This window comes from Crotalus tigris, unplaced genomic scaffold (genome assembly GCF_016545835.1).
Source record: "Crotalus tigris isolate CLP2741 ecotype Arizona unplaced genomic scaffold, ASM1654583v1 scf7180000019016.1132606, whole genome shotgun sequence".
NCBI lineage: Eukaryota > Metazoa > Chordata > Lepidosauria > Squamata > Viperidae > Crotalus > Crotalus tigris.
Window position 1 is genome coordinate 777,881 of NW_024097330.1, and position 18,404 is coordinate 796,284.

Sequence of the window (18,404 nt, forward strand, 5' to 3'; positions counted from 1 at the left end):
TTAGCTCGTTATGAGATTAAAAATAGCACAAAGGACATAAAAGAACAATTTTCTAATTCAAATCTATAAGCTCAGAAAATAACTACAGAGAAGGAACCAGCAACCCAGAAAATAGAAGGAAAATTAGAGAATGATGACACAAACATTGGGAATCTAAAGGAAGAAACTAACGACCAAACTCAGATAAATGAAGACTTAGAAAGCACAATGATAATATTGGAAATGGAAAAGATATTTTACAAACCAAGGTTTCAGAACATACTGGAGGATAAGGAAGGAGAACTGATGGAATGGAAGATAAAGCCGTTAACAGAACTGTGGGGAACTAGAGAAGGAGGGAGGCTGTTTAATGAATATCAATAGGCTAGTTCTTCCAAAAATACTTTAACTAAATTGTTTCTCCTATTTCAAATAATATACATAAAAATAGAGGAAGAATTATTTGATGATCCAAATGCCCCTCCGATCCTGGGGAGACGGTGGTCGATCCGGACGTCTGGGGAAAGCTTTCCAAAAACCGACAGAAGAAAGGCTGGCACCATTCATGACTCTAGCCCAAGCTACCTTTAGCCAAAGCCAAAAAGCACTAAATTAAGCATGATTCTAAACAGGGTGAGTGAACTGGGTAAGAATATTGATTTTCTCTCTTCTACCTGACCGATTTCCTGAGAAAAAAAGAAAAAACCCCAGAAGTAAAAATCCTCCAAAAGTGAGGGGGGGTGTCTTTGTTCCACCCTTCTGTAAATGGAAGCGGTGAATTAAGTTTACAGGAGGAAAAATACAGAAAATTGAAAGATGGACTGGTGCTGACATCTAGTGGTGGATGAAAATACTGAGCTAGGTATTCACCCCAGAAAGAGAAGCCTGTTGGCATGACCTTCATGGCAGCAGGAAGAGGGAGTATTTCTTTTTCTCTTACTTTATCAGGAACTCCTCTTATTTCAGAACAAAGCCTCTTAATTTTGGGCTGCATATTTCAGCCCAGGACATTTTATCAACCATGAAGTATTCAAAGTAAATATAAAGGTTTTCCAATAGCTTTTACAGTCCCATACACCAATGATAAGCATAGAGAAGTATATTTTAGTCACATAGTACAAGTTAACATCAGTATGTATCCATTTAATATTGTAAAATTACCATAATCCATAGGGAGATATTGATTAGATCAACTGGTGGCTTACAAAATAGTGTATATGTTTTTGAGCTTTTTTAGAATATTTCATCAGGAAAATATTTAGAATGGGGGGGGGCAAAAAACAGAAACAAATACAGAAATAGGGTTATCTAGGTCCAGGAAATTTTCAATTCACCTTATTTTTGACACAGAAAATCATACCAAGGTGTTCCAGCGAGTGGTACAATCAGATTCAGACACTTTTGGAGGATATGGAATTTTTTAAGATTCATTTCAGGTGAGATTTGAGGCTGCTTTTAATACTGATATTACTTTGATCATCCTGTTGTTTTCCTTACTCTGCTAGAAGATAGCTAATAAAATGCAAACTGATTATTATCCTTATTTGATTTGATACTATTAATCATGTTATATATTTCTGGAGAAATTGTTTGGCTTAGACTCATATAAAAATCCTTTGCGATGGTTTTATTCAGTCTGAAGTCTTTCTCCAAAAGGTGCTATTGAAGAAGTACTACTCAACCTCATTGTGTTCTATTTTTCTCTCTGTTTTCCCTCTATTTAACTCTGCAGGTTAAATAGTACATCCCCTAAACAATCACATTCATGACTTGAGATGCTTCTAAATCAATCCTTGCCATTATAGGCACAAATGTCTACTGCAGAAAAAAAAAAACTCTTTTACCTCTGAAAGTTGATGGGTTAACTACACCCCTATCAGAATAAGCAGCCTTGCCACTGTACTGTAATTCTTGATTATTTTTTTCTTAATTAGTGAAATAATTGATCAGTGATAGTATAATAAAGAAACTGTATATACTACAATAATTAAAACGATCTAACCATGAAGAAAGGAAAGGCTAAGGAAAAAACTATGGAAAAATATTATTTCTTACAGTTACTGTAGTAGTAATGGATATATCATACATAGTGCTATCCTTGAAGGTAGTCCAGAAATTTTAGTTTAGTAGCCCAAAATAGTGACTAAAACTGGGCACTACAAATATATAATAACAAATTTATATAATCTGACTTCACTTCAAATTCCAATTCAACCTGTTGGCCTTAATCTAAAAATCCCTTCAGGGCTTGAGATCATAGAATCAGAAGGAACATTTCACCCCATATGTCAGTGGTGGCGAACCTATGGCACGGGTGCCAGAGGCGGCACTCGGAGCCCTCTCTGTGGGCACATTTGCTTTTGCCCCAGCCTTGCCTCCCCCCATGACCCCCTCCTCTCCAGCAGCCCCCCTGAAGGAGAGTCGCCCCCAAGCATGGCCCACACGGAGCAGCACAGCCAGGCAGTGTAGACAAGACTCTGCCCTCACACCCCATCATGCAGTTGATGCTGCAGGGTGCAGGCAGAGGGGGTAGCTGCCATAGTGCTGCTGGGCTGCCTGGGCGATCTGTAGTGGGCCCTGGAGGTGGGGAGTGGTCCTGTGGGCAGGCAGGGCAGGGGATGGGGGGGCAGAGCAGGGGCATGGAGCAGGGGCGGGGCCAGTTTTTGGGCACTCAGTCTCTAAAAGGTTCGCCATCACTGCCATATGTTTTAATCACAAGCAACAAGGAAGCCCTGATTGTGGACAGCTTCTTTTGTTGCAAGAATTCAGGAATATGCCTTTTCTTTGATAATTTTCTATCTACAGAATTCTCTCCAGACATAAATATTGCCAACTTGTTTTAGAATGTGATTATTTTATTGCATATTTTAATTATTCAAACATTTTATCATGTGATTATGTAGTATTCTGAGTTGTTCAAGAAAAAAATACTTTTGAAGGATGGAATACAAATTCTAAAATTATACATACATAATCTTAGGCAAATGCACAAGAAGGGATTTGGAATTTAAATTGGCCTAATTAAATATTGCCTCAATATTTCTTTTTCTTATAAATATTACTACTTTTTAATAGATCAACAAAGATTTGCAGTAAAGGTTAATACATTTTTACATTGTGTGTTTAAGTACAAAGTAAGTACAAAAATCTAGCATAAGTATAGTATAAGAACTACAAAGTAGGCAAGGATTATAAAAGTATAAACTCATGAGGAAAACCATGCTGTAACAACATTAAATGTCATAAAAATAAATATCAAAGAGCCCAATTTCAAAAGAGAATTGAAAAAGAAAGACTGAGAATTTATATTTAATCCTGTGATAATAGCCATATTATTTTTTTGTAAAAAAAAAAAAAAAGGTGCCGGAACTCACACGTGTCATACAACACCACCTTGCCTACCCTACAAGGTTCCATCCATCCAAAAAAGGTGCCAGAACTCTGTTCTGGGCGTTCTATGACAAAAAAAGCCCTGTATATATAAGTACAGAAGCATGAGACAACATATATTCAATTATGAGAAATTTTGAAACTTTTATATCAGTGTATAGTCTTAACAGGAACTTTATTAAATCTCATTTCCATTTCCCACAGACTTTATTAATGCTTTTTAAAGGTACAAGGTCATATTTTTACAATCTCAAAAGCAATTACAGGTAGAACATAACTTAATACATAAACATGCATTCATTTCAATCCCTAATAATTCAAGTAAACTGACCTGCAGTCTTTTGGTAGAAATCCCCCAAAGTCATAACTGAATCATAATACAAAATGTTGGATCAGATGAATCTGATAAAGCAATGATTTTTAAAAAAAATCAAAAAAGTCAGATTTTTTTATTTAAATCAGATTTTTTTTATTTTTAACAATGTATTTTAATAAAATGCTTTTGTAGTAAAAATATATCTAAATATAGTTTTGTATTTAAGGTACATTAATACTTTAGTTTATTCAGCATGAAATGGAGCTTAGTTATATAGCATGAGGCTGTATATTCTACAATATTTACATTTTTCATAAACTCATTCAATGAATCCAAGCTCTACAAGCTGATATAACATACACTGCATTGATGCATTCACACAATTTCATGGTAACCATAAGATAAATCATAAAACAAAGTTCAGGAATACTCCTTTATCCCATTGTTTTGCAAATCTATGTACACTACAAACTGTATAATTTTTTGAAGAGAAATGCATTTATACCAGGCTCTAAGTGTTTTAATTAAATAAAAGAATTTGAGCAGTTCTCCAACTGTGTGATTAACCTATTAATGTAAAATCGGTTCTGATATTGCTGTTTTACTAACCTGACAGCTTATTATTCTAAATAGGAAGACTTCATTTTGTTTGCAAATAATAATATTAAAGATTCTAACTATCAGCAAAAATGAGTCCTTATATTTAAAGAGCACCTGTCATTTCAGATCCATCATGGCAACGCCTATTAGCGGGTATCCACTCATCTGCTGGCCCCCATGTCCCTCACCTTGTGTCACTGCCACATCAACAGCTGTTCCATTAAAGTGAGTGGGACTGTCAGAGAGTCAACAGCGGGTCAGAGGAGAGGACAATGCGGGACAGAGATGACAGTTGCTCTTTAAAAATTGTGATTTAAATCGAGTTGATTTAAATCAAGCCTTTCTACTAGTGATTTAAATCATGATTTAAATCGTGATTTAAATCAAATCCACCATGTGATAAAGCCACTTTGTGATAAATATTCTTAGGAGCTGGTACTATATGTACACTGAAGAATAACAAATAGAAGTCAGAATTTGTAACAAAAGTTCTTTGTACTAACATCTCTGATTATAATGCAAAAAAGAACAGAAAAGAAAGAACAAAACACCATTCTTTAAGTGCATGTCTCCACACAGCAAAAAATTTATAGAGATAACATCACAAAATAAATGGGATTGAAGTAGTATGGCAAGCTTCTTTTCATATTAACTTATGTGAAGTGATTTTAATAAATTGTTCAGATAGATTAAAATTAAAGGCCATTTTACATGTCACAGGACTTCATGAGTTTCTAAGAATGTGTGAAGGCTGAATGTGTAGAATGATGGGGTCATATACACTGGGTTTCATGTACACAACTTCACATTTTTCCTAGCCTACACTGAAGAATTCTTGCCCAGTCCTACAATACCAAAGTTATGGCATCTTCATGTTTCATCTTATCTTTTAATGTTTTTTCCCTTTTGCAAAAACTGATAGTCTGAATTCTGATTTGGATATACAGTAGCACGCTTCGCCACACCCCTCAAAAAAGTACCTCTCACGCTTACTCTTTAATTTTAACATTGTTCAGATCAAGAAATAAAGAGATGTTGATTTGTTACTGACTAAAATATTCTGTCAGGTAACAACTAATTCACTAACGGTCTATATGGCCTCATACTGTCAAGTGTCCAGCCAGTCCTTTCATGTAAAATACAATTTAGTTCAGACTACATGTATCTACCTTTCAAGCCTAATAATGATCATGACCTTAATGATGGGAGGAAAGTCATGCATAACAGTTTGTACAAAGCTCTTACTCTGGTTATTTTCACCAAAATGAAGCAATTAATACAGCAATTGTTTTAACAAATACTGTATAGGAATATGTGGATGTTATACAATCAGACCACATTCATATATTAAAAATATGTCTGTAATTAGAGATATTTCTTTCATGCTTCTTTAATTCCAGGCTATCAAACAGGCTTACAGGGCTTCGCAGGGCAGACCCACTTTTTGCCCGGACAGAGAAATGATGGAGACTAGAAGCTTCGTCTGCTTGCATAAGTGTTTGGGTACCTATGGGTTGCACTCCATTCCCAAGAATCCATAGATGCCCAAACACTTTTTGCCTGGACGGAGAAATGACAGAGACTGGAAGCTTCATCTACTTGCAAATGGCGCGCTTTGAAATGGAACAATTAACTCTGTTTCAAAGTGCCCCATTTGCAAGCAGACAAAGCTTCCAGTCTCCCTCTGGGCTAAAAGTGCACAGCAGAGCCAGGTGGGGGGTGATCAGGACATGCTGTGCATCCGCCTGACTCGTGGAAGGCTTGCAAGGCAGCAAATGGAGGCAGAGGGATGGGTGATCCTGACACACCGTCCACTCCGTCCTATCATCTCTTGGCTTGCCTGCAGCTGTGCCTGGGCGGGCAATTATGCAGTGCATCAGAATTGCCTGCCTCCCCCGTGCTCCACCTGCTGCTGGTGCTGCCACGCAAGCATCCTGCGAGCCTCCCACGAGCCAGACAACCGGACAGCACATCCGGATCGCCTGCCTCCCCCCCCCCCAGTTTCTGCCTCCACAGTCAGACTTACCTGTGTTGTGCCCAGGGGCCGGCGGGCTGCGGCTGCTGCCAGACACCATTGGCCCCTACACACTCGATGCCTCTTGTGCTGGCCATGCCCATCCCCACAGGCTTATTTTTGGGGTAGGGCTTATATTAGGCCCACCCCAAAAAAATCAGGCTAGGATTTATTTTCGGGGTAGGTCTTATTTTCAGGGAAATGTGGTATCCCTGTACTGATGCAGCCTAGGACTGCATTGGGGGTTTTTTGGCAGCTGCAGCACACTGCTGGCTCATACGTAAGTGATTATTCACTAGGACACCTAGATCCCTGTCAAAGTTACTACTGTTGAGTCAGGTCCCACCTATTCTATAGTTGCACATTTGGTTTTTCCTGCCAAAGTGTAGGTCTTTTCATTTCTCACCACTGAACTGCATCTTATTAAATGAATATAATCTCAACTTCTCTCCAATACTTCTCCCCAGATTCTGAAACTAGTATTTTTTGCTCCTCTCTTAACTCCTGCTTTGGGATAATGATTGTCCTATTCCTAGGAGAGATCGGGAAAGAATCCTGGGCGTGTATGTCAAGAATATATAATATCATTAGAGTCACCAACAGTGTGAACATCATCACAGTTGCCCAGCTAAAAGCAAACAGACACCTATATTAGTCAATAGCAATAGAGGAACATGCTGAAAATGGAATATCACTTTTACTAACAATGTAAAGGCATAATTTCATATTGTATGGGAGAGAGCAATGGTAAATGGCAATTGTATTTTAACAGAAAACTTACATAGTCAAAAAATATAAAATGATGATATTATATTTTGGAAATCGTATTAAGTGAAACTCAATGTGCTACTGAGGAAGAACTCAGGATCTTTGGGAATATTAATGATAGTATGATGTGACTAGATGTCTTTGAAATGTCCAGTTGCTAAGTTATCTAGACTACATAAAGGTATGTTGGAAATGTAAATGTAAAGAAGGGACTTTTTATCATTTATGGTTGACATGTGATAAAGCAAAGAAATATTGGAGTAGGGTTCATATATAAATGCAGAAAATTCTTAAAGTGAACATAAAGATTAAATCAGAAACTTTCCTTCTGGGTCTAATGGAAAGAGAACTGGAAAAAATGGAACTCTGATTTTATATATGGTGACAGCAGCAAGATTGCTCTATGTACAAAACTGGAAGGATGCCTCAATTCCTACCATGGATGAATGGTTACAAAAGCTGATGGAATTAGCAGAGATAGCCAAATTGATAAAAGAAAAGACCATAAGAGTTTTGTTTCTACTTGGAAACTGCTTCCAGACTTTGTACTTAAGGTGGAAAAAATGATATAATGATTTTGGGTTTTAATGATTAGACTGATTTGCCAATACAGAAATGGCTAGTGCATGCTACTATAGAAATGTAAAAAGTTGAGATTTGACTTTAATGTTTGATTTTACTGCAACAGAGAGAGTCGGAAGTCAATGCCTTTTATTTCTTCCCCTCCCCTTCTTTACACCTTTTTCTACTGTTGTCCCCTACTATTTGCTTTTGTATTTGCATGTTTTATGTTATAAACGAATAAAACTAATAAAAAAGACATGTTCAGTTGCTGATGCTATCAACCAGGGAAAGAAATTCTGAAATCATAATAGCAGAACTATAGTGGAAATGAAAAATAAGAAAGATGAATATGTGAAAGCTCAACATTTAAATCAACTACACATTGCATTGTAGCATCACCTAATTGAAGTGGATTGGTAATGGACACTTTCAAGGATAAGCAAGGATAGTTCTTGGGTACAAATTAATAATAGAACTTAGACTTTATGACAACCCTTAAATATGATGGTTATCCAAGTTTATTTAAGAACGCTAATGCAGAAGAAGAGAAAATTGATAGGTTTTAGGATCAGGGTCAATCTGAAACTGACAAACATCCAAAAAAGATGTGCTTTTGGAGACTGGGATACCAAAGTTGGAAATATTAAGGAAAACATAGCTTGACTTTGTGACCTTGGAAATCAGAATGGAAAATAACTGATCAATTTCTGCCAAGTCAATGATTTCTTCATTGCTAATGCAGCCATTCAACAATCAAAATGCCTTCATATGCAGCCATTACTAGATGATATACACAGACATTAAACTGACTATTATTGGTTCAAGAAGATAGCTCAGTTATAACTGCAAAGACATGACCAAGGATTGACTATGGAACAGATCATGAACTGCTCTTTGAGTCAAACTACAGTGGAAGAAGAAATATCACCATAACACATGAACCTAAACATGTATCTGTCATTTTCAAAAAGAACATCAAGAATCATTTTATAGTTCTTAAACTGATTGATAGGGAACCAGAGAGATTGTGAAATGAAACCAAAGTAGCTGTTAAAGATGAATATGAAAAGAAATTTCCAGAGACCAAAAACATAAGAAAGCAAACTGAAAAGTTTGCCAGAAAAACAGTAAGAATTGGTAAAAAGCCAAGAAAGACAAAACTCTCAGGAAGGAACTTGCAAAACATTTCAGATGATTGTGAGAAGGGATAAAAAACAATATTATAATGACATCTGTAAATACTGTAGACTGAAGATGGAAGCAATAAAGAATATATAAATGATAGAAGCAGACACAAACACAAAATAGAAAAGCCTTCAAAAAATCTCTGAATTTAGAATAAGATTCCAATCTCAAATTATAATAAAAGACATAACAGAGCAGATAATAACTAATTCAAAGAATTTTAAACAATACCAAACAAATAGTATGGTGAAATTCTGTATAATAGAAATGTCAACATCTAAAATGACTTAGAAGATTTTCCTTAGTTATAAAAACCTCTGTTACCAAAAGATGAACTCTGGTCATTTCAAAGTCAAAAAGCTACAGAAATTGATAGAATATAGAAATATGGCAACAAAAAACATAAGAATCTGTAAAAGTCCTAATCAATGCCCGCCAATCTGAAGAATGATATAGTGGCTAATGGATTGGAACAGGTTGGTCTACATATCAATACCAAAAACAAGGAGACTTAACAGTGTGAAAACAATTGCACAATATTCTCATATGCTAGCAAATTATGCTTGTTATTCAACATACTCTGTACCTGGAAATGAAATGCCAGATGTTCAAATTGGTTTTAGGAAAGGCCAAGGAATCATAAACATTACTGCTGATGCATGCTGGATAATGAGAAAGTCAAACAATGCACACACAAACCCAAAAAAGTCCGTCTATACTTCATTTGTTGGACTTGGGTTGTTTTGTGCATGAAAAGATATGAAATGTGCTTAGAAAAATGGGACTCTCAGAGTATCTCACTGACTTCATGCAAAGCCATAATCTGGATAGAATATGGTGAAACAAACCAATTCCAGGCCAGCAAAAAAAGAGTAAGAAGACGCCATAAACTCTCCTGGCAATTATTCTATATAATGAATATATATTGAGAACGTTGAATTGAAATATCAGTGTGGTTTTAAAATGGAAAGAAGAAACATCAGTAACCTGCGCTACACTGATGACACCAGTGATAATTGAAAATGCCAAAGATTTGAAAGTTTGAATAATGAAAGTCAAGGACTACAGTGAAAAATAGTACTAAAATTAAATCTAAAAAACTAAGTAATTTGGAGGAAATATTACAGAAGTGATTTTAAAATTCCACTATGGGCCATACCATCGCATGCGATAGAAGGGATAAGGAGAGGAGTTAAGATGGACAGTGTTTCTTACGTACAATTACTTAGATGGGATGGTAAAAATTGGCAGTTAAAATCTTTGGAAGATTTAGCACAAGAAAATATTATATACTCATGGTTTCAGTATAGACAAATAGTGGATAGGTGGAAGATAGATCGTAATGTGGGTTTGCTTAGAGAAGATGAGAATTTGTTAAAACAAATAAAAGATCAAAGACGAACTCACATTAAGAAAATTTATGGGGTGTTAGTAGAATTGGATTCAGAAGCAGAATTAGTCAAAGAATGTATGATTAAATGGGCACAAAATTTTGGTGAACCAGTTCTACTAGATACCTGGGAAACTATTTGGGTGAGGAATGTCAAATTCACACAAGCCCAAAACTTAAGGGAGAATTTTTACAAAATGTTTTATAGATGGCACCTTGATCCACAAAAAATGTCTCGTATGTATTCTGACTTACAGCCTAAATGTTGGAAATGTGGATGTTTGGACGCTACTTACTATCATATCTGGTGGTTGTGTAAAAATATAAAAGCTTTTTGGATTAAGATATGGTGGAATATTCAAAGAATTTTTAGAAGGAGGGTAAAATTTACCCCACAATTGTTCTTGTTAGGTATTGTTACTGATTGTGATACCAAAGAGACTACATTGATGTTAAATTTAATTACAGCCGCAAGGTTGTTAGTAGGGCAATGTTGGAAGAAGGAATCTTTGCCTACTTTGCAAGAGTGGTTTTTTAAAGTTTCTTATTTGGCGGAAATGGCAAAGATTTCGGCTTTCTTGAAGGACCAATCGCAAGAGAAGTATTTTGCGGTATGGAAAAAATGGATAGATTTTATACAATATAAGTTGGATATAAAAAAATATTATTTAGTTTTTCAATAACTTATATTTAAAATTTAATATTTTATAGACTTTATTTATTTATTTTTATTTTTTTTCTTATATCTTTTTTCTTTTTTCCTTTTCTTTATTCTTTTTCTTTTTAAGCATTTTTTCTAATATTTATGTTTTTTATACATACATTATTGTTAATTATCTTATAATTTGTTTAAGTAATGTATTTAGATTTATTTATGGTTTATATCTTTTTTAAGATTTTTTGAAGAAATTTCAATTAAGCCTATATTCAGCTCTGGGAAGGTCGGGGGAGGGAATGGGAGGGTCGGGGAGGTTTGGGCAAGGGTTGTTTTGTTTTTGTAAAATTTTAAAAAATTTTCAATAAAAAAAAACCTAAGTAATGACAAGTACAGCAACTAACCATCGAACTGACAGTAAATATATTGAGGTAGACATTGTAAATCTGGGAAATTCTGCTGCCAATTCAACAATAGCACAATGTTTTTTTTAATATTCTGCCTTTCAATAAAGTAAGCTTATTGGGATACTGAAAATTAAGATCAATTATCATTTACTGAATTACATTAAATGTTTTAAAACAAAAACAAACTGCTTTTTTCTTTAGATTCCTAGTGTTTTTACATTATGTAAAATTGTAATTTTACATGATGACACCTTGCAAATCCCCCTAAAAATATACTACTGGAAAAGATACATTTTTGCTTTCCTAGAACTCAGTTTAAGCATGAATTGTTTAAGGTTAAGCATGAATTGTTTAATTGTTTTTAAAACACATCTTAGGCATTTAAGTATAAAATTGTTCAACTCCTCCAGTTATACAGGCTCCTTCTTAGCTGACTGAGGTATAGTCTGGCTTGATTATTTGGGAGAAGTTTCAGCCTGTAAGTTTTGTAGTGCAGCCACATGTATATTGGATCCACATTTCTCTTAGTTCAGACAGCCAGATCCGGCCTGCAAAAGGGTTTCATGTGGTCCACGGAGCCATCCTGGAAACAGTGAGGGAATGGCCCCTGCTGCTTTGGCTCTGGCCAGCCAGAAGCCAATGTACAATTTCGTGGTGGCCATCCATGCTGGAAAGCATTCAGTCTTAGCTCCACAAGGCCGTCCTGGAGACAGCGAAGAAATGGCCTGGAGGTGGCCAGAAAATGGCTCTCGCCTACTTCACATATCCAGCTTGGTGGGCTCAGATGGAGGGGACGCTGCCAGCAGCATGAGAATTGACGTTACCTGTGCAACAACACCCAGCCCCCAGCCTGCCTGGTTTCAGCAGGCAGGGGGGTGCTCTCCTCATAGCGCCAAGAGGCTGGGCCAAGCAGTGTGAAGCTGGCGCGAAGCACAATGCCGCCCAGCCCCCAGCTTGCCCGGTTTCAGCAGGCAGCAAGGTGCTCTCCTCACAGCGCCACCCAGCCCAGTCTCTTGGCACTGTGAGGAGCGCACCCCGCTGCCTGCTGAAACCGGGAAAGCTGGGGGATGGGCAGTGTTGAACAGGTAACGTTGACTCTCATGCCACTCGCAGCGTCCCCTCCCCTTGAGCCCATCAAACCCATTTGCTGGCCATTTCCAGGTGATGGTGTATTTCTTCATTCCTCACAAAGGATGACACCTCCCCAGATGCGGTTCTTGCTTATTTTTCTCCCTCCCTCATCTCAAATATTTTCCCGCCACTCTGTTCTGAAGGAAGGAAGGAAGGAAGGAAGGAAGGAAGGAAGGAAGGAAGGAAGGAAGGAAGGAAGGAAGGAAGGAAGATGGGAATGAGAAAGAGGGAGGGAAGAAGGAAAGGAGGAAGGAAGGAAGGAGATTGGAATGAGAGGGAGGGAGGGTCTGCCTTAGTCCTGCCCTGCTGTCCTTTCGCTGCCCTCCTGGTCTATCTTAAGGTTCTCCCATCCTATCACTAAGGATCCTTTGGTTACAAAGCTGGGTCTCCTTGCATGGAGAGGGAGTGACCTCTCTGACCTATGCACTTTGCCCTCCTGCACCCACGAGCAACCTGGCCAAGGAGAGCAAGCACAACAGCAGCAGCCTTGATGAGGAGGTAAGCGCAGCTGGGCACCCCTTTGGGAAAGTGGGGTTGGCCTAGGTGCCACGGGAGCTCGAGGGCCGGGCTGGGCATTTGACCTCTGCTGCCCAGGACTCTGGACAGCCTGTGCCAGCGTCCAGCTCCCCCTGCACAGCCTGAGAGGGACAACGAGGATCATCCAGTGGATCATGCCCTGGCGCTCACATTGGTCCCACCCCCCTCTGCCAGAGACCCTTGGATCTGCCCCAGTCCTGCCCAGGCCCCCGACACGATGTCGAGCTGGCCACACCACCCCAGCCATGCCTACCCAGTAGGCCATGCCCACCCTGGCCGCATACCCCCACCCCCTCAAGGGCAACCACAATGCTGATGCAGCTCTCAATGAAATTGAGTTTGACACCCCTGTCTTAGTTTAACAAGATCTCCAGGGATATGACAATGATTGACCCAGGCAGTGATGAATTGATTAATACAGCCCCTCTTCAGGAAATCTTCACTAGAACCAACAGTACTAAATAATTTTTGAGCACCCTCCAAGAGGTTATGGAAAAGTTGGTTAAAGTGCAGCTTCAAAGACCCTGGAGGAAGTGAATTATCTAGCTTTCCATTTAGGCTTCAGGGCTGGTTAGAATAGCGAGAAAGCACTGATCTCACCTCGGAAGTATCTCTGACAAAACCGGGATGAGAGAATTACATCCATTCTCACCATCCTTGATTTATCAGCAGTTTTCAATACCACCAATCATGGTATACCTCTCTCTGGACCAATCTCAAGAGATAGAGTGGGAGGTAACTGTTTTGCAGTAATTGTCCTCTTTTCTCTGGTGTGATTCCAGTCAGTTTGGTTGTGGGAGATCTAGCCCAAGATCCCTGTTCTGTGGAATGCCTCAGATGTTTTTCCTTCTGGATCTATTATTTATACTCTGTAAATCTATACAAACTATCCAAAGATGCTTGGCAAATGGGTGACCTTAAAAATCAAATTACAATGGAACATTAAATAAATAAAATTGATTTCAAACATCATAAAATGCCCCATATATTAGTTAAGTCAAGCGTTTTTAAGTAAAAAATGATTACTAGATTTTTCATGGTCAATTGATATATTAAAAATAATCTTATTTCCACATTGTTTTGTGTTATTAAAACCTTAAGGTTTTCTGCCTTCTCATCCTGTCTATTTTTCCAATTGTCTAGTCTTTTCCAATGCATTGACAGAGAGAATTACTGTAATGGTCACACAAAGTTTCTGCTTTCAACACCATCAACTGAGAAGTCTTAACGTATCTCAGTGCCATAACTTTTCCCATAATGCCAATTCATAAAAGTTAAATTATTTTCCTTGGATGACCTATATTTTCAGTCAACATTTCTAACTGTTGATTGTCATTACAGACATGCTTTCTTAGAATTTATTCCATCAGATTAGAATAATGGATAAATACACTAAAATTTCATAGGATCAGATTGCACATAAAAACTTAAGTGTGATGTAACAAAGATATTTTATTTGATAAGCAATAAAAACTAAGGGCAGAACTAGCACTGATTTTAATATCTGTATATAAGAAACACAACATAATGTTAATGGTTTAAGAGTTTTTAATGTGAGCAAGAATTCTGCTAAATTTGTTTCTTAAATCTAATAATTCTTAATGTTAATTCAAAGACATAATTATTAAGAAATCTTGTGCATTTTAAGTGCATAAATCTGTATATAATCTCATTAAGGAGAATTCATTAAAGAGAATAAAAATGCCCAGATGAACCTTTATTTTTATAAATACTAATTTAAAAATAAAATCTTAATTATGAAATTAATAGAAAAGTTATCCCAGATAAATCAAATATCTCTATTAAGTGTAAATAAAATGCTTTAACATAGATATCCATCATAAGAAAACTTCAAAACTTCTATTAGAAGTTTGGCATATGGAAGAAGATACGATTTATGTAGAGGGTTATTACTCATTATAAATATAATTCAATACATCTTCCTTTTTTAAAGCAAGCAATGCAAATATATTTTGAAACATAGAAATAATCAGTAATTAAATTACATGAATAACTAAAGAAAAAATTCACTTTTATTCGTCTATCTAAATAAAATTTATGTTTACAGATTTTAAGAATAATAAATTATGATATCAGAAAAATTAACATCCTCAAAAATGAATGAGTAATAATATGAATATGAAATTCAGTGCAGTCCACCCAAAAATTCCACACAACTGTTTCACTGATTTCAAAGAACTCTTATTTGTAATGTTAGAGAGATTGATCACACTAAATTATGTTAAGCACAAAATTAAATTTCTGAAGATAGCATTCAGACCCGCTACTTTTATCTTACTCATCAAATAGCTAATTAAAGTTGCAGGTTAAGTACCTGAGGTGGGAGTTCTTTTTTCAAACTTGAATACAAAACTGGAATAAATTAGTATCTCAACTATATCATGAAGATGGAAGCCATGACCTTCAATTTGTTCAGAGATAAAACTGGTGTATATGATAAACTTTACACTATATTAGAGTATGTAATCCATAAGCATAAATATAAATATTAATTACAGAATAGCTCTTTGTAAAATTAGTACTGAGCACTATAATTTATATCTCAAATAACAGGAAATTTAATTATACAATTTATCTGGGCAATTCTATACATGTTTAAATCCCATTAAGTTCAAATAGGATTGTGCTACCTCCTTAATACATGTAGAAGTTATGATAGTTTGGCATATACTTAGTGCTGTGATTCCAAATCAAACTCCTGCCAAGAACTGTTTTACATTCAAAACCATGGGGAAAAGTTTAAATCACCTTTTCTTTCTTATAATAATAAAACCATTTTAGGAAAAACTATATTTAAAAATTAGTCCCATTTTCTAAGGAAAGAAAGCAGGAGATAGAAAGTAGGGAAAAAATAAGTAAATTGCATTAACTATTTTTTCTTCTTCCCCAGGGACTTTATATAACCCATCACTGATTTTATTTCAACTGCCTCATTTGGTGGCAAACTTGGACATTAGCCAATAGCTACCACACGTATGTGTGTGAGTGCTGTACTCAAATATATTGTATGCAGATTAAAAAAAAAGATGACATGATATGAGAGGCCAAGGAAGAAATTTTGAAAATTAATATTCAATTAGGACATTTTTTCTGCTTCATTACCTTCAGATTTAATTTGCACTGCTTGTCAAGTAATTAAACACTTGCTTTAAAATACTTTTTTTTAAATTAAACAATTGATTGTAATATTAGATGTGATTGCATAGGTTGAGAATGCTTACATGACAGAAGGGATTCTTTTAACTAAGTCACTATAGAAAATTAGTAATTTATAGCCCAAGACTAGGAATGTACATATACTGCACTGTAAAATTCAGCTGCTTTCAAAAGAAAGAGCAATATCGGTGTATAGGTGATGGAAAATTTAATTATAAGAGCAAAACTAATAAGCATATATTTTATTTTAAAGGTATTAATGGACTAAATGAGATGGTCATGAAAGTTGCACTTCAGAGCAAAATCAAGTGACAGCCCCATGAGGGAAATCCCTGAATGTATGTTTCTAAAGAAAATCCAAACTTCACCCCAGGGTGTTTCCAGGATTTTGCCCTCACATTAGCTGTCAGTGATCTAAAGCTGTCTATATCATTTCTTTCACTGAGGAAGAGGAAGCTAGTGAATGAACATTTTCTCTCATGCATGAATATTCCCAGAGATTTTTTAGTCTTATCTTTCAAGAATCTAGAGCAAGTAAAGAAAACAGAACAGAAAATAAATTTGATGCACATCTTGCAGCCCAGATTACAACTTTAATGAATACTGTAGGCAAGGAAACACACAAAAAAAATATTTTACATCTGCAGGATCTCTAAATCCATAACATTAATCATTCCTAACTCATGGTGGGAGGCAGGGTTTCAAACACAGCATCTCAGATAGAAGACACATATGACATACCATAAGAATACAAATAAGCGACCAGCAGCTGAGAAGGAAGAAAAGCTGTTTGAGTTAGATTCTTGTTAAAACCAGGACAAGGTCAAGCACGCTGGCAGTCAGAAGAGATTCATTGCAACTGGAACCCGGTCACTTCCTAAAATTCTCAGGACCATTTATTCAGGGATGCAAGATCTGGTCAGCTCTGGCACTCACCTATGCTGCGGGCTCTTGCTGGGAGGGGGCGGGAAGATGGGCTGTGATAACCGCGGGGAGAAGCGCCCCCGAAACAAAGACCTGAGGAAAATCCTTGTGGAAAAAGAAGGCGAACCTGAGGGGTCGCCAAGCAGGTTCGAGGTACCAAGGAGAGGCGGCAAGGCGAGGGGGGAGGTGGGGAGCAACAGCCACGACTGGCAGATGGGAGCATGCGTGTGCGAGGCGGGGGGAGACGCATCGAAGAAGTAGGCGGCGTCTTCAAGAACCACAGCCTTGATACGAGGGTGGTGGGCGTGGGTGTGATTTAAAAGGGGGGCGGTTACGGGAAGTGGGAGGAGGAAGGGGAAAGGATGACAGCAAAGAGGCGAGGGCTGGAAGGAGAGTGCAATGACAGGAGCGTGGCGACAGACGGGAATAAGTCAACGCCCCCATACCCAGATTCCAGCGACTCACTGATCCGCGATGCGCTTCAGCCACGTCCGCCTCCACTGATCCTCCTGCCGCTGCTGCTGATTTCGTTATGTCCGCCCGCGACAATCCCCCCAGCGCCTCCCTCCCGCTCTCGCCTTGTCCGACTTACCGCTCCCGCGTCCAGCCCTGGCTCAGACCGCTGCCGCTTGCAACGCTTTGAGGGAAGTGTTGCTGAGTTGGGTGACTTGTTTGGTTGTTGTTTTTTTGGTCACTGACACGAGCTGTCGCCAATTGGAAACAAGCGCAGGGTAGAAGAGGCCACGCCTTTGTCGAAAGAGCCAATAGGAATATACATTCCCCCTGCAGCATGGTGGGCCGAAGATGGGCGGGCATTAGCAGCGCCCCCGTGTCTCCATCCCGTTCTTGTACGTGAATTTAGACCCGCCCAACGCACTGCATGCGCGGGCTTGGTTGGCTCTGCACCTCGCAAACACCGAAAGGAGCCGTCGGGGAGAGGCGGGGTTTGGCGGCTGCGGCTGCAAGTGGACGGGTTTGGAAAGGATAGGAGCAGAAAGTCATCACTGGGAAGTTGTAGCTGCCGTTGACGGCAAAGTGTTAGTGAATTCTCAGGCGTAAGGGACTTGCACTATTATCGATGGCTGCTTTCGTGACGAAGCAGCAACTGTAATACGGGCAGAGACGAGGGATGTAGACTAATAAGATTTTAGAGCCGCCTAGCCATTTATATGAAAAATAGGCGTATATCTGATCAGAGATACGGATATAATAATTTCAGTACGACTTGCAAAACACGGTATATTTTTTCCTTTATGTGTGTTCATGCTCTGAAGGATTAGAGCCAAAATGAGAAAGACTTATGTCTCTGCTTTGACTAAATGTGGCACAGACATAATCTGCAAACATTTATGCATCATCATGAGGTG

At 37.8% G+C, this 18,404-nt stretch overlaps 1 protein-coding gene across 6 annotated transcripts in view; it reads right to left on the bottom strand.

Annotated features, from left to right (window-relative positions):
• CDKL5 (cyclin dependent kinase like 5) overlaps positions 1–17,866 on the bottom strand; it is a 95,329-nt gene extending 77,463 nt beyond the window's left edge. For 2 of the 6 annotated variants that reach the window (XR_005558548.1, XM_039358387.1), the window contains exon 1: positions 17,630–17,866. The gene's annotated coding sequence lies outside the window, so the exon portion shown is untranslated. Of the gene's footprint in view, positions 1–3,700; positions 3,772–17,049; positions 17,242–17,629 lie in introns of those variants that run through there. The other 4 variants (XM_039358390.1, XM_039358388.1, XM_039358392.1 and 1 more) reach the window with 4 other exon arrangements.
• Positions 17,867–18,404: the final 538 nt, after the last annotated feature.